We start from the raw sequence: 12,482 nt of genomic DNA, 5'->3' as shown, positions 1-12,482 counted from the left end.
TTGCCGGGATAAGAGCCGAGGACGGCGGCATCGGTGCGAGCGAGCGAGCAACGGAAAAAGGATATGGCTTCGAGATTCCGCTGGCAGTTTGATCGGCTACAGTAGCTAAGACATGGTAGAGTTTCAAAAAAATGAAAGAAAAAGGCTAGGCAAGACATCGTGTCCCTGTAAAAGAAACCTAGATACCTGGTTCTTCTGGACGGAAGAGAGCTAGGCATGAAATTTCGGAACAATTATTTATGGTGCCCAGTAATTTGGTTTATTTAGTTGAATTAAGGCGAAAAGAGGGTAAAAGGGATTTAGTTTATTCAGTTGAATCAAGGAGAAATGACGGTCGAAGGGATTTAGTTCATTTATTTGAATTAAGGAGAGTCTGAAAGTACCTTCAAGGCTTCAATTTTGCATCCCTAGAACTAGAACCACCATGTAGGTTGTTTCTGCGAAATATTAGCCCGCACCTAAGATTATCCACACCGAGAGTAATATAGACGTTAACATCGCATTTATCTAGACAAAATAGATAATGTGGCATGTAATTAATGAAGAAAAAGAGGCATGTACATAGCTAGTTACTGTAACATCACACATATTAAGAAAAGATGAGTCTACAATATAATAAATGAGGTAATCATGACACAACACATATGTTACTACTCATTATATAGATAGTAACATAGACTAGTAACATATGCATGTTACTACTCTAAGAGCATCTCTAGCAGACCCCGTATAAGTGGTCAAACCCGTTAAATAACCGTTTTTTGCAGTTCCAGTCAAAAAAACGAGTCCGAAAAGACCCCTTAAAATCGTCCGACTCTTAAATTTTTTTAAGGGGCCCTATAAACGCGAGCCTGAAACCCTCATATCTACAGTTTTGAGGGCAACTTTACTAGGGCCCTGCATACCGGTCAAGGTTGATGGTTAAGGAATCTTTGCTCCCGCCAACACCATGAAGTTCGCCCGCCCGCCGCGCCCGTCCGCCCGCTGGATGCGAGCAAGCTAGCTAGACGGCCACGCTAGCTGAATCGATTCGAGCTAGCTAGCTAGCTACGGTCGCGTTAGCTAGCTAGCTGAGTCCGGCCGCGCCGCCCTGGCCTCCGCTCGCGCGTCATGGTCGTCCCGCGTCTTTCTCGTCTGTTCGTCCACCGGCCTCCACTCTGGCGGTGTCCTCCTCATCCGTACGTTGGTCGCCGGTTGATTTCAAATTGGCGTGAGAAGAGAAAGAGAAAAAGGTATATTCAGAGAATATTCTTTTTACGGGTTGATTATACGGGGTCTGAGCCTCACCTCGCCCGCGCCGGCCTGCATATGCACTTTTTCGCGAACTACGAAACATTTATGTGGGTTGGGATTTTATGGGGTCTGTTAGAGATGCTCTAAGTTACTCCCCATTGTGACTAGTCTAAGAACATCTTCAACGAGCATGCATTAAAATGGGGCATGTTACGTGTCCGTCGGCGTCGGCTGATCTTTTTAAAAGATCAGTCGGGTCACAAGCTGTTAGATTTACCGTATCAAGCAGCCGAACGCACCTCAACTACTGCAACATAGGTCATGTTGCGGAATTGTTTTTGCCACACATGTCTTGTTGCGGAATATTTTTGCAACTGATGTTTTGTTGCAATTTTTTTTTTTTGCAACTGAAGTCCTGTTGTAGAAAAAATCGCAACCCAAGTTTTGTTACAAAACGTAGACCCGTCGTAGAGCATCGCAACACCACATATGTTTCGAAATCATAGCACCTGTTGTAGAATCAAGTCCAGCAAAGGATTGTATGCGAGACCTCACTTGGACGCGTGTCATGCAGGGGAGGTGGCGGACGCAGCCGCTGTGATCGGTCGGGTGATGGTAAGTGTTTCCCTGCATTAAAATGGAAATACTAAAGATTCGGCGTGTCCACAAACAACGGATAGGGGCGGTCCTCTAACCCTATGCATCAAATGTCGGCCTACATTCAAACAGACGATTCATGAACGAACGGAATTAATGAAAACCAGACAAATTTAAGCAAGTTACATATTACATGCGACCCGGATGCTATTTAATAAGTTTAACTAAAATACTCAAGGTACTAGACGATGACCTCGTATGCATGGCCTCCGAGGTCGTCGTGATCGTCGTCCTTCCAGCGACGAATGACCTCCCAGGGATTGCAGCAACCCTGATTAGCTGTCGATGCGCACTCACGGCGAAGCTCCTCCGCCTCGTGCATACAATCTACCAAGTCCGGATTGCGGCGATGGTTTGGCGAGGATTGCGGGCCACGCAGCCCGCCATTGCCCTTGCCCTTGTCGATGAGGGCACAGACAATGCGCCCGGACTCGGCCAACCATATCTTGAGAAGTTGGTCGTTGATCTGGCACTGGTATCAGGAGGATGTCTACGCATAGGTCCTAAGACCTGTGACACCCCCGGATATTTAAGCTATAGTGAACCTTGCTAATGTTGCCACGTCACCTCGATTATTGTTGGTAAACTCACGTTAGATTGAAACCGGTTCGAATTCAAAAATTCAAAATCAGGCTAACGATAAAAGTTTTCAAACATTGAAACAAAATGTTCGAAGTGTGCAGTTAAACGCCTAGGTAATTATAATGCAGAAAACACTTTTTCAAAAAATGCCTAAATACATTAAAATGAAATAAAACAGAAAATAAATAAATAAAATGAAAAGAACCAAAAAAAAGAGGGAAGAACCCCCTGCTGGGCCAAGTGGCCCAGCTGGCCTCCGTCGTTCGAACGGGCCGGCCCAACCGCGACCATATCCCCCTGGACCCCGAAACCCTAAACCGTCGCCCCCCACTTCCCCAGCACGATTCCCCCTAACTCCCCACTCCTCTCCCCTCCCGATCCGATTTGGATCGGGCCGAACCCGGCGCCCCAACGCCAACCGCCGTCGTCGGGGGCGTCCCCAACTCCACGCCGGGCATCCCCGCCCGAGCCGGTGCCTCCATTGCTCGACGCTGTCTCCCTCCTCCTCGGAGGCCCTCTCGCCGCGACGCCCTCGCCTCTGCGTTGACCTTGGCGAACGCCGCCGGCGCTGCGCCATTCGCCACCGTCCTCCTCATCTCACTACCCCACCGGCCACCCCGAGCCCACTACCAAAACCCTACGGTCCCCGTGAGCACCCCCTCTCCTCCTCTCTCCCTCACGCGCCCGCGGCCTCCTTCCCGCGGCTTCGCTAGCCACCGCTGCGTCCGGCGCTCGCCCCGCCCACTCAGCTGCTCACTCCTGCCGCGCCCCTGCCGCCCGCGTCTGCCTGCCTCCTCTGCCGCTGCGCTGCTCGCCCGCAGCTTCGCCGCGCCCGCGTCGTGTCCCTGTACTCCTCCCCAGTCGCACGCGCGCACCGCCTCTGTCCTGCTCGAGCCCGCCTCCGCCAGCCGATTCTGCCCCTGCCCTACGCTCCCCTATCGCGGCTCCCACCGAGCCACAGTCGCTGCTGCGACGTCTCCGGCCCTCGCTCCTACCTCTCCGCTGCTCCCTGTCGCCCCCGCTTTGCCTACTGGTCCGCACCGCCGCCTGCACGCTGCTTCCGGTGCCCCCACAGCCCGTCCTCGCCGCCGTTTCGTCGAACTGCTCCGACCGCCGTCGAGGTCGGCGCCCCCCTGGTGGCCTCGGGCCTGCATGCCCGGCGCCCGTAACCGCGCCCGGGTGCATGTGCCCAGAACCGCAAGCCCAACACCCGATTGGCCCCCCTGGGGCCTATGACAAGGGGGCCCCACGCCCCTGGAACAATTTAAAAAAAAGAATTAAAAAAATTATAATAATTAAAACAATTAATTAATTAATTAATCATGTTTAATTAAACTAATTAAAATTAGTTACCTAATTAGCTAATTAACTAATTAAGTACTCCCTCCGGTCCTTTTTAGTTCGCATATAAGATTTAACTAAAGTCAAGCCTTGTAAAGTTTGACCATCTTTGTAGAAAAAAGTGTCAACATTCACAATGTGAAATAAATACCACTAGATGTGTCATGACTTAAAGTTTCATATTATATAACTTGAGCAATGACAGATGTTGATATTTTTTCATATAAATACGGTCAAACTTTGTGAAGTTTGACTTCAGAGAATTCTAATATGCAGAGTAAAAAGGACCGGAGGGCGTAGTCACGTACTAGTGGGGCCCACCCCTAATTAATCCTGGTTAGGTTAATTAAAATGTGTCACTGACAAGTGGGACCCACCTGTCAGGTTGACCAGGCCAACGGTCAACGTTGACTGCTGACGTCATGCTGACGTCAGCATGCACTGTTCTGGATAACGTTGATTTAAAATAATTAAATAAATCCTAAAAATGATTTAAATCTTTTAAAATTAATATAAAATAAATTGTAGCTCGGATGGAAAAATCGTGTACATGAAAGTTTCTTAGAACGACGAGATGAATCCGGATACGTAGCCCATTCATCCGCCACGCATCCCTAGCATAACGAACACCTAACTTTCCCCCTCCGGTTCATCTGTTCGAAAACGCAAAACACGGGGGATATTTTTCCGGATGTTTCCCCCCTTCACCGGTACCATCTCATACCGCGTTAGGGCACCCCTAGCACCGCTACTTGTCATGTCATGCATCGCTATGCATCTGTTTGCTTAATATTTATTGTTTCTTCCCCCTCTTCTCTCGCTAGACACCGAGACCGACGCCGCTGCTACCCAGTACGACTACGGTGTTGACGACCCCTCTCTCTTTCCAGAGCAACCATGCAAGCCCCCCCCCTTGATCACCAGATATCGCCTACTCTCCTCTATACTGCTTGCATTAGAGTAGTGTAGCATGTTACTGCTTTCCGTTAATCCTATTCCAATGCATAGTCCATTGTTGCTACATCTGTTGTTACCTTTACCTGCAATCCTAAATGCTTAGTATAGGATGCTAGTATTCCAATAGTGGCCCTACATTCTTGTCCGTCTGCCATGCTATACTATCGGGCCGTGATCACTTGGGAGGTGATCACGGGTATATACTTATATACCTTATATGTGATACATGTGGTGACTAAAGTCGGGTCGGCTCATAGAGTACTCGCAAGTGATTCCGATGTGGGGGCTGAAGGGGCAGGTGGATCCACCCAGGTAGTAGTGGGCCTGGGTTCCCGGCGGCCCCCGACTGATACTTTGAGGCGGAGCGACAGGGCAGGCGGAGACCACCTAGGAGAGAGGTGGGCCTGGACCTGGTCGGCGTTGGCGGTTACTTCAAAATAACACGCTTAACGAGATCTAGGTATTTGATCCGAGTCTGGCTACTAGCCTATACGCACTAACCAACTACGCGGGAACAGTTATGGGCACTCGACGTCGTGGTATCAGCTGAAGCCTTCGTGACATCAGCGACTGAGCGGCGCGCGCCGGGTTGGACTGGAATGCCTGCTCTTGTATAAGGGAGGCTAGGTCTGCTCACCGGCCGCGTACGCAACGTGCAGGTGTGCAATGGGCGATGGGCCTAGACCCCTGCGCCATAGGATTTAGACCGGCGTGCTGACCTCTCTGTTGTGCCTAGGTAGGGCTGCGACGTGTTGATCTTCCGAGGCCGGGCATGACCCAGACAAGTGTGTCCAGACAAAGGGGATCGAGCGTGTTGGGAAATGTGGTGCACCCCTGCAGGGAAGTTATGTCTGTACTCAGATATTATTACTTCCGCTGACTCTTGTATCTTCGAGCTTATGTATTCGAGCCCTCGAGGCCCCTGGCTTGTAATGTAAAGCTTGTATTATTTTAATTTGTGTCTAGAGTTGTGTTGTGATATCTTCCCGTGAATCCTTGATCTTGATCGTACACAGTTGCGTGCATGATTAGTGTACGGTCAAATCGGGGGCGTCACAAGTTGGTATCAGAGCCGACTGCCTGTAAGAATCCCCCTTCCAAACTCCTTTGCCGAAGTTGAGTCTAGTCACTGAAAAACTTTTACTAACATGGTTGTGTGCCTTACGGGCCCATGTTGCCATTTGGGTGGTATTAGGATCTTTTACTCCTCGTCTATACTCTGGGACTCTAGTCTCTCTTCTATTTGGGTTAAATGATTTTGCTAACTCTAACTCTAGGTTCTCGTAAATACTTTCTCCCGAAGAGCCCCTTCATTCCAGATGATGGCCTGCTTCACCATAAGATTCCGAAGATACTCCCCGTTATTCTCTCGAGACCCTATGCCCACCACTTTTGCTATTCCCGACCACCGATAAATCCTTATGGATAACTGCTTACACTTTTCGTTCTTACCTTTGTTCCTAGTTGCCCCTGTTACTACTTGATACCCTGAAAAATTCTTCGATAATTCGAGAATCCTTTGTGCCCACCGCTTTGCAGCTCTTTGCCGCAGACATACCCTTATGGATAATTTCTCGCACTTATCGAGTATCCGCTCATCCCCGGTTGATTCACGTATTTCACAAAAGTCTTTGAAATACTATTCGATCCCCGAAAATCCTCAACAACCTATTGCTCTTGAAATTCTTGTTTGCTTGCATTATGATTAACCTCATAAGTCCGGTAATCTTATTGGCATCCTTAGTCATTATCAGTCTGAGTCTGTTGAATCAATATGTTGCGAATGCTCGCATTCCTTAATCAGATCCTTCGTTTTGTCCTTCTGGCTCAAACATCATTTTAAACATGAGTTGGATCTCAACCAATTAAATTTTGCCATCGATTGTACCCCTAAGGCTATTCAACTTATCCATCCCTAATCAGAGCATTGCTTCTGATCTCTTGTCTTGGAATTGATAATTCCTTTGCATTTGAACTTTGAGTTAGTCGATTGTTTCTATAAACTGATCTCCTTGCATTCCTTCTTCCTCTGGTTGAGTACCGATGCTCACATCAGATCCCTTGTGGACCACCAAATCCTTTGTTGGATTTTATCCGACAGCGTCCTTCATATTCTATAAGCTTGTGAGCCTTTCCTCGGATACATAATGCCTTTGGTAAATTGTATCCTCTGCTTTCTCCAACATGCTCTACTATCGAGCTTGTGATATTTATTCCTGAAATTGTGGTATATGCTCCTAAGATGCCTCGATGGGTTGAACCTATGCCTTCCCCCAAACCGTATGAACCCGAAAGTTTTCACGAGTCATACTCTTCTGTTATTTCGCCAGATAAAACTTCTACACTACAACCTCATCAAAAGCGGGAAGTAAAATGAAAGGTTATGCATTGAAGAAGTGGGAGTCGACCTTGAGCCCTTGTGTTCATGCCCATGGACTCGATGTGGAACTTATCATCGAAGCTTCTTGTAAATGATAATGATCCCCTTGTTATAAGTTCGTCATGTATCTATGTTTGGTCCTTTGCAATCATGGTTCTGACCATATTTTCTCCTTAATACCATTTCTCGGACAAGTTAAAGCACTTGTCTTTTGCTAATCAATACACCAGTACAACCTCTACTTTGATCTACTGTCGAGTATTACCCTCTGGTATCTCGAGAATATCTAAGAATTGTGTTGCATCTTATGAGTTCTTCATCAACTATTATTTCTCACCAATTCCATTTTTTCATGGGTTTTGAGTTGTTAGTCGCTCAAGAACACCGATATGTGAACCAATTCCGCATTCCGGTATGATAACTCTTAAAGTAATTTTCGTTGCATATGAGTTTAGTCCTTCAAGTCATTCCTAGCCTTATCGACTATATCATTATCGTGCAACTTTTTAACTGTGCTATCTGGTCCTTCTTTCCGAAGCACATTTTTTTACGATGAGCTAAGCTTACGTCGGCTTTCCTCGTCATATCATTTCGCCTTGAACAACAAGCTTGATTTTGAGTTTGTGTCATACCCTTGGTTCCAATAACTTTTCGCTTCATCATTCCTGGGACTTGATGTCATCACCGGTCGGTTACATCTTCATGAAATCTCTCGACTAATGTGTCAGATCATCATCAGCCTTTCGAGCTCTTCCAGGATATCAATTGAATTCATGATGAGAAATATCATCCTTGCCCTCGATGATTTGTGTTATCATTGATCACCTTACTGCCTTCCCTTGAACACAAACTTGTTCGTGTTTTGTGTTATACCTTGAGTTCCTTGTTATGAAGAACTTGATCTTCTTTACCTTGGATTATTACCATCTTTTATGTCAGGAATGTCATGAGAATTTCACCACCTCTTAAAAATTCTTGGTATTGTGATACTTCTCACCAGCACCATTCCTTCTTGGTCCCAATGTTGATTCTAACCGGAAACCTGTTGGGGAACGTAGCAGAAATTCAAAATTTTCTACGCATCACCAAGATCAATCTATGGAGTAATCTAGCAACGAGGGAAGGAGAGTGCATCTAAATACCCTTGTAGATCGCTAAGCGGAAGTGTTCAAGTGAACGGGGTTGATGGAGTCATACTCGTCGTGATCCAAATCACCGGAGATCCTAGTGCCGAACGGACGGCACCTCCGTGTTCAACACATGTACAGCCCGGTGACGTCTCCTACGCCTTGATCCAGCAAGGGTAGAAGGAGAGGTTGGGGAAGACTCCATCCAGCAGCAGCACGACGGCGTGGTGGTGGAGGAGGAGTGTGGTACTCCAGCAGGGCTTCGCCAAGCACCGCAAGAGACGAGGAGGGAGAGGGGTAGGGCTGCGCCAAGAAGGAGATGTTCTCGTGTGTATGGCAGCCCAAAACCTCAAGTATATATAGGGGGAGGGGAGGGGCTGAGCCCCCACCTAGGTTTCCACCCCTAGGGGTGGCGTCCAGCCCTAGATCCCATCTAGGGGGCGGCCAAGGGGGGAAAGAGGGGGGGGGCGCACCACTAGGTGGGCCTTAGGCTCATCTGAGCCTAGGGTTTCCCCCTTTTCCCTTCTCTCTTCGCCTTGGGCCCTGGTGGGGGGCGCACCAGCCCACCTGGGGCTGGACCCCTCTCACACTTGGCCCACGCAACCCTCTGGGGCAGGTAGCCCCACCTGGTGGACCCCCGGGACCCTCCCGGTGGTCCCGGTACGTTACCGATAGCACCCAAAACTTTTCCGGTGACCAAAACAGGACTTCCCATATATAAATATTTACCTCTGGACCATTTCGGAACTCCTCATGATGTCCGGGATCTCATACGGGACTCCGAACAACATTCGGTAACCGCGTACATACTTTCCCTATAACCCTAGCGTCATCAAACCTTAAGTGTGTAGACCCTACGGGCTCGGGAGTCATGCAGACATGGCCGAGACAACTCTCCGGTCAATAACCGACAGCGGGATCTGGATACCCATGTTGGCTCCCACATGCTCCACGATGATCTCATCAGATGAACCACGATGTCAAGGATTCAATCAATCCCGTATACAATTCCCTTTGTCCATCGGTACGATACTTGCCCGAGATTCGATCGTCGGTATCCCGATACCTTGTTCAATCTCGTTACCGGCAAGTCTCTTTACTCGTTCCGTAACACATCATCCCGTGATCAACTCCTTGATCACATTGTGCACATTATGATGATGTCCTACCGAGTGGGCCCAGAGATACCTCTCCGTTTACACGGAGTGACAAATCCCAGTCTCGATTCGTGCCAACCCAACAGACACTTTCGGAGATACCTGTAGTGTACCTTTATCGCCACCCAGTTATGTTGTGACGTTTGGCACACCCAAAGCACTCCTACGGTATCCGGGAGTTGCACAATCTCATGGTCTAAGGAAATGATACTTGACATTAAAAAAGCTTTAGCAAACGAACTACACGATCTTTGTGCTAGGCTTCGGATTGGGTCTTGTCCATCACATCATTCTCCTAGTGATGTGATCCCGTTATCAACGACATCCAATGTCCATGGTCAGGAAACCGTAACCATCTATTGATCAATGAGCTAGTCAACTAGAGGCTTACTAGGGACATGGTGTTGTCTATGTATCCACACATGTATCTGAGTTTCCTATCAATACAATTCTAGCATGGATAATAAAATGAAATATAATAATAATAACTAATTTATTATTGCCTCTAGGGCATATTTCCAACAGCCTCCCACTTGCACTAGAGTCAATAATCTAGTTCACATCGCCATGTGGTTAACACTCACAGGTCACATCGCCATGTGACCAACATCCAAGAGTCTACTAGACTCAATGATCTAGTTCACATCACTTTGTGATAAACACTCAAAGAGTTCTGGGTTTGATCATGTTATGCTTGTGAGAGAGGTTGTAGTCAAGGGTCTTGCCATATTCAGATCCCTATGTATTTCGCAAAACTTTATGTCATATCGTAGATGCTGCTACCACGTTCCACTTGGAGCTATTCCAAATTGTTGCTCCATTATACGTATCCGATATCTCTACTCAGAGCTATCCGGATAGGTGTTAAGCTTGCATCGATGTAACTCTTTACGTCGAACTCTTTATCACCTCCATAACTGAGAAACATTTCCTTATTCCTCTAAGGATAATTTTGACTGCTATCTGGTGATCTACTCCTAGATCACCTTTGTACCCTCTTGCCAGACATGTGGCAAGTCACACATCTGGTGCGGTATTCAGCATGGCATACCGCATAGAGCCTATGACAAAAGCATAGGGGACGACCTTCGTCCTTCCTCTTTCTTCTGTCGTGGTCAATCTTCGAGTATTACTCAACTTCACACCTTACAACTCAGGTGAGAACCCCTTCTTTGACTAATCTATTTTGAACTCTTTCAAAAACATGTCAAGGTGTGCGTTCTTTGAAAGTATCATTAGGCGTCTTGATCTATTTCTATAGATCTTGATGCCCAATATGTAAGCAGCTTTATCCAGGTCTTCCTTTGAAAATCACTCTTCAAGCAACTGTTTTTGCTTTCCAGAAATTTTACATTATTTCAGATCAATAATATGTCATCCACATATACTTATCAAAAATATTGTAGTGCTCCCACTCACTTTCTTGTAAATACAAGTTTCTAGCAAACATTGTATAAACCTAAAAGCTTTGATCACTCCATCAAAACATATATTCCGATTCTGAGATGCTTGCTCTAGTCCATAGAAGGATTGCTAGAGCCAGCATACCTTTTAGCATCCTTAGGATCGACAAAACCTTTTATTGTATCACATACAACTTTTCTTATGAAAACTGGTAAGAAAATTTGTTTTGACATCCATCTGTAAGATTTCATAATCGAAAAATACAGCTAATGCTATCATGATTTCGACAGACTTAAGCATCGCTACGGGTGAGAAATTCTGATCGTAGTCAACTCCTTGAACTTGTGAAAAGACTCTTTCCCACAAGTCGAGCTTCATAGACGGCAACATTACCGCCCACGTCCGTCTTCTTCTTAAAGATCCATTTATCTCAATGGCTTGCCGATCAACAGGCAAGTCCACCAAAGTCCATACTTTGTTTTGATATATGGATCCTATTTCGGATTTCATGCCTTCTAACCATTTGTCGGAATACGGGCCCACCATCGCTTCTCCATAGCTCGTAGGTTCATTGTTGTCTAACAACATGATATCTAAGACAGGATTACCGTACCACTTAGGAGTAGTACATATCCTTGTCGACCTACGAGGTTCGATAGCAACTTGATCCGAAGCTTCATGATCACTATCATTAACTTCCTATTCAACAGACGTAGGTGCCACAGAAAATATCTTTCTGTGTTGCATCATTCTCTGGTTGAAATAAAGGTTCGACAACCTCATCAAGTTCTATCTTCCTCCCACTCAATTATTTTGAGAGAAACTCCTTCTCGAGAAAGGACCCGTTCTTAGCGACAAACAATTTGCCCTCGGATCTGAGATAGAAGGTATACCCAACTGTCACCTTTGGGTATCCTATGAAGATGTGTTTATCCGCTTTGGGTTCGAGCTTCTCCGGCTAAAGCCTTAAGCATCGCAGCCCCAAACATTAAGAAATGACAACTTTGGTTTCTCGCCAAACCAATGCTCATACGACATCGTCTCAACGGACTTAGATGGTGTCCTATCTAAAGTGAATGCAGCTGTCTCTAACGCATAACCTCAAAATGAAAACGGTAGATTGGTAAGAGACATCATAGATCGCACCATATCTCATAGGGTTCGATTACGACGTCCGGACACACCGTTACAACTATGGTGTTCCAGGTGGCTTCAACTGTGAAACAATTCCACAATGTCTTAAGTGATTTGCCAAACTCATAACTCAGAAAATCCCCTTTTGATCAGATCGTAGGAACATGATCTTCTTTGTTATGATGATTCTTAACTTCACTCTGAAATCGCTTGAACTTTTCAAACATTTCAGACTTGTGCTTCATTAGGTAGATATACCTATATCTACCCAAATCATCAGTGAAGATGAGAAAATAGCGATATCCACCGCACGCTTCAATTCTCATTGGATCACACGCATCAGCATGCATGATGTCCAACAAGTCACTTGCCCGTTTCATTGTACCTGAAAATGGGGTCTTAGTCATCCTGCCCATGAGGCATGGCTCGCATGTGTCAAGTGATTCAAAATCAAGTGACTCCAAACATCCATTGACATGGAGTTTCTTCATGCATCTTACGCCAATATGA

The sequence above is a fragment of the Triticum dicoccoides genome, chromosome 2A (genome assembly GCF_002162155.2).
Source record: "Triticum dicoccoides isolate Atlit2015 ecotype Zavitan chromosome 2A, WEW_v2.0, whole genome shotgun sequence".
NCBI classification, from domain to species: Eukaryota; Viridiplantae; Streptophyta; class Magnoliopsida; order Poales; family Poaceae; genus Triticum; species Triticum dicoccoides.
Note: the sequence above shows the minus strand (reverse complement) of the source record.